At 42.0% G+C, this 5,351-nt stretch overlaps 1 pseudogene; it reads left to right on the forward strand.

Moving 5' to 3' along the window:
• Positions 1-997: 997 nt before the first annotated feature.
• LOC116092391 lies at positions 998-1,340 on the forward strand (annotated as a pseudogene).
• Positions 1,341-5,351: the final 4,011 nt, after the last annotated feature.

The raw sequence follows: 5,351 nt of genomic DNA on the forward strand, positions 1-5,351 counted from the left end.
CCTGATGTCTACTCCTCTTGGGTGTATTTGTTTCTTTTTGTTCTAGAGTCTTTAGGTGTACTGTTAAGCTGCTAGTGCAAGCTCTCTCCAGTTTCTTTATGGAGGCACTCAGAGGTGTAAGTTTTTCTCTTAGTACCGCTTTCATTGCATCCCATCAGTTTGGGTATATTGTACCTTCATTTTCATTAAACTCTAGAAAGTCTTTAATTTCTTTCTTAATTTCTTCCTTGACCAAGTTATCATTGAGTAGAGCATTGTTCACCTTCATGTATATGTGAACTTTCTGTTTTCTTTGTTGTTATTGAAAAGCAGTCTTAGTCCATGGGCTGGATTTGTGGAAAGATATTGTTTAAATTTGTTTTTGTCTTGGAATATCTTGGTTTCTCCATCTATAGTAATAGAGAGTTTTGCTGGGTATAGTAGCCTGGGCCGGCATTTGTGTTCTCTTTGGGTCTGTATGACATCTGCCCAGGATCTTCTAGCTTTCATAGTCTCTGGTTAGAAGTCTGTTGTAATTCTGAGAGGTCTGCCTTTATATGTTACTTGACCTTTTTCCCTTACTGATTTTAATATTCTTTCTTTGTTTTGTGCATTTGGTGTTTTGACTATTATGTGATAGGAGGAATTTCCTTTCTGGTCCAATCTATTTGGAGTTCTGTAGGCTTCTTTTTCTTTTTCTTTTTTTCTTTTTTTTTTTTTTTTTTTTTTTTTTTTTTTTTTTTTTTTTTTTTTTTTTTTTTTTTTTGTTTTTGTTTTTTTGTTGTTGTTGTTGTTGTTTTTTCAAGACAGGGTTTCTTTGTGTAGCTCTGGCTGTCCCAGAACTCACTCTGTAGACCAGGCTGGCCTTGAACTCAGAAATCCACCTGCCTCTGCCTCCTAAGTTCTGGGATTAAAGGTTTGCACCACCACTGCCTGGCTATCTATGCTTTCTTGATCCCCAATGATCTTGGTAGCTGATCTTGGTTGGGGATTGCCATGCACATAATGCAGGCAGGTGATGACCACAAAGAAGACAAAAAACTCTATGGAGTCAATCAACTCTAGGCTCTACCTTGTTATGAAAAGTGGAAAGTATGTTCTGGAGTACAAACAGATTCTGAAAATGATCAGGCAAGGCAAAGCAAAATTGATTATCCTTGCCAATGATAGCCCAGCTCTGAGGAAATCTAAGATAGAATACCATGCCATGTTGGCTAAAACTGGTGTCTGTCACTACAGTAACAATAATATTTAATTGGGCACAGTGTGCAGAAAATACTAGAGTATACACACTGGCTATCATTGACCCAGGTGATCCTGATATTATTAGAATCATGCCAGAACTGACTGCTGAGAAGTAAACCAGGAATGTTTTCCTTAAATAGAACTTTGCCAGAGCTCCTTTAGAAAGAAAAAAAAGAAAGAGAAAGAAGCAGAGAGAAAGAAAGAAAAATTGGCCTACAACCTTACTCATAGCCTACTCTGATAGAGGCATTTGCTCAGTTGGGATTCCCCTCTCAGATGACTCTAGCTTATGTCAAGTTGATATAACATTAGCCAGCACAGGAAGCTTCCTAGAATTCAATGATTTGGACTCAGTCTACAGTGAGTCTCTGCCTAATACATAGATTAGACATGGATTCAGCACTGAACTATGCCCACAAACCTGTGCGGGCCTAAGAAGATTTGTTGAACTCTTAGCTTGTTCGTGTTTGTTGTTTGCTTGTTTGCCATGCAGAGGATAGGACCTGAGCACTGCCTCCCTACTACTCTCCAGCCACGTTCAGGTTCTAATTGCTGCTAGGATCATGTGGTAAGTCACATCTCTCCCAAAATAGAGACCAAAAGTCCTTTCTTATTTTACTCAGAGACACTGAAAAGAACGTTAACACATAAAGACTGTTATAAGCAGCTAAGATTGAGAATAATAATCCAATCATCCCCAGATCTTGTGGAATGTAAAAGAAAGATCGAGGTAGCTACCTTGTGGTTCCTGGGAATTGAATGCAGGACCTATGGAAAGTAGTCAGTGCTCTTACCCACTGAGCCATCTCTCCAGCCCCAAATGATTATGATTTTGATTCTACCAAGCCTTGAATAGTAGCGGAAGTTGGGGTTGGAAAGTCCAGAAAAATATCAAATGAAAAAGATTACTTTTTCTAAAGTATTTTTTCAGTGTGGGTAACGTATGTGTGTGAGGGTAGGTGCCTGAAAGCTTGTGTAGAAGTCAGAGTACAACCCCAGAAGTCAATTCTCTCTTTCTACCTGAGATGCAATTCAGATCATCGGGCTTTCACAGGATGCACTTCAACCTGCTGAGCCATCTCACTGCCACACAAGTATTTAAAAACTTTATCTGTAGTTTATTTAGTTTGCATATGTATGTTTGTGTGTGTATGTGTGCCCACTCATGTATTACACAGCATGATGCACCCACCCCTACAGAAGTCAAAGGTCAAATCCTGGGACTATGTTTTCTTTTTCTACCATGGATTCCAGAGATCAAATTTAGATGGTCTAACTTGCCCAGCAAACTTCGATCTGGTGAGCTATCTCACCAGCAAGGAGGAAGACTTTAATGCTTACTGCTAGTCATTATTTTCTGTTTCCAACATCCTACTCCCTGGAATCAGGCCAAATGAAACGCTATAGTTAATTTTGCAAGGAAGTGAGAACTGACTTTGCATAGGAGGATGTGCATATGAACCTAGGAAGCAAAGGGACAAAAAGGAAAAAAAAAAGGAAAAGGAAGGGGTGAGCAGAGTGAGGAGAAGAAATTGCAGAGAACTTACCAGTCTGCCAGTAGAAAGAGGTACCCAGAGGAGAGCCTGTTTCTGACAGCATGGTTTGCTTCCGATGTACAAATCTAGGATATAACAGGTGTCATCATTTGTGCCTGTACCCTTACCATTTTCTAGGTAGATGAAGAAGGATAAGGAGTTCAAGGTCAGTCTCTTACAAGAGACCATGACATAAAGAAACAAACAATAGGGGAGACAATGCAGGAGTTGGGCATCTTATGCCACCAAAGAAAACATCCAATGCCAGGAATGGGTTACATCTTGTTAAGGCACTGGCCAGAAGTCTCCCCTGGAGCCCCTCACACATCACAAGCTATTCATTATTCTTCACAACCTGATGGTAAGGTCCTATTGATGAAGACAACACTTAAGTGTGTCGTTAAACATGGTGGAGCCTGTTGACTAGTGTTGATGCAACTGGGAAGTTCTCTGCGTGTTACCACAGGAGAAAGGTAATCATTAATATCATCCAGCTATAAACCTTCCCCAGTGACCTACTACAGGAACCTGCCTGTGAGATATTATGGTGTAATAGTAGAACAAATGTTATGGAAGCAACCAATACCCCCCAACACACACACTTTGGATTTAAGGTCCACTCCATGAGATGTCTCTCAAACCTGACACCAATAAAATGGCCAAGAACCCAAGACTAGATATGTCATGGGTCTAAAGAGAACCCCTAATACTATTTATTATTCTGCTAAAGGAACATAGCAATCAAACGACTGCTAAAGAAATATTGTGTATACCCAAAGATCACTGCCTTGCTCGGCCTCATTAGAGAAGCTTGTTTTTGCAGATGATGAGAATTAGCACAGAGACCCACAACTGGACAATGTACAGAGTGTAAGATATTGGAGCACTTAGATCTAAATGGTATGTCTCAATCAAATCCTTACCCTCAAGGATCATATATATGGAACTTGTAAGAGCCTGTCTTTCACACATCACCTGTTGTGTGATACATATATGAACTTACAGGACTGTGGCAATGTGCACAAGGGTTGCACAGGTTCAAGCCAGATGGAATCCAGAACTGAGAGGAGGAAGTAAATATGGGGTCCCACCCAGCTATATGTAACTGATAACCACTGGCAAAGAGAAAATCAGTTCTCTCCAATGGAGTGTCCCTGGGTATAACATTCCAGAACGGGCCTCATGCCAGTATTAGTTGACCAATACAAAATAAACTCAATGGTGTTTTTGTGAACTTTCTGTCTTATTTTGCTTTCTTTAGGCATTTTCCTCCTTACCTGAGTTTTGCTTGTTTGTTTTGATTTTTTGAAAGAAAAAAAAAAGACTATTAGGCTTTTCATGGCTTTTTTTAGATTTATTTATTTATTTTATGTATATGAGCACACTGTAGCTGTCTTCAGACACATCAGAAGAGCGCATCAGATCTCATTACAGATGGTTGTGAGCCACCATGTGGTTGCTGGGAATTGAACTCAGGACTTCTGGAAGAACAGTCAGTGCTCTAACTGCTGAGCCACTATTCAGTTTTTATTCTTGCAATTTTCTATGACCTTTGAAATGATTTCCAATTTAAAATTTTTTAACTTATTGATTTTTTTTCTGAATTTCACATCATCCCACCTATTTTTTCTGTCTCTTTGTCTCTATAGTCTAACCTTGCAACCTCTCCCTGAAAACTAAAATAAATTGAATTTTAAAAAAAGAAACAAAGCAAAACAAAAAATCTTGTTGTGGGAGCTGTTGTGTGTCACGGTATGTCACACAGTATGCCCTTTTGCTCACTCATCTTTACTTCCAAATGTTCTTGGCAATGAGTCATTGGTCTGGTTTGAGGCCTCCGGCTTCTGCTACACTCCAATCCTGGATCCTCACGGGGACTCCACTCAGATATCCTGTTGTTGCCTTACGTCATGCGGCTTTGGTTCTGCAGGAGTAGCCCTTTCACACACTCCAGCAGATTGTAGATGGGGTAGATGTTGGGTGGGCCGAATTAAAAGCTTGGATCTGGGCCTGGCTGGTAGCTGAGTTGGTCAGTCCGCCAACTCTCTTCCACTGGCACCACCAGGGCAAGCTCTCTAGCACTGCTTGGGCTAGCTCACCCAATGCTGCAGCCAGCAAGGAGCAGGGTTAGCTCTCCTGCTCTCATCTCCTTGGGCCAGCTCACTGGCACCCCACACACACCAGGGTCAGCTGTACTGTGCTGCCCAGGTGAGGTACAGAAATGGCTCGCCCAAGTGCTGCAGCCTGTGAGGGCTAGGGCTAGCTCTCACACTCTCATGATCTCAGGGCTAGCTATCCTGCCTGCTGCAAGTGAAGGGGTAGGAGGTATCTCTCCCTTGCCCAAGCCATCCTACAGCAGATGCGGGTTGGGGCCAGCTCTCCCATGCTATGGCCTTAGAGCTGGCTCACCAGTCTGCTGTCCCTCATAAGGGTCAGCTCTACTGTGCTGCCCAGGCAAGGGATGGGGCCAGATCTCCTGAGTGTGGTGGCCAATGAGGGGTGGGACCAGCTCAGTACAGTGCCTCAAGTAGCAGTCTAGAGTGGGGATATCTGCATGGCCTTTGGTGGTAACATGGGCCTGGGACATCAACA

This window comes from Mastomys coucha, unplaced genomic scaffold, assembly GCF_008632895.1.
Source record: "Mastomys coucha isolate ucsf_1 unplaced genomic scaffold, UCSF_Mcou_1 pScaffold15, whole genome shotgun sequence".
Taxonomy (NCBI): Eukaryota; Metazoa; Chordata; class Mammalia; order Rodentia; family Muridae; genus Mastomys; species Mastomys coucha.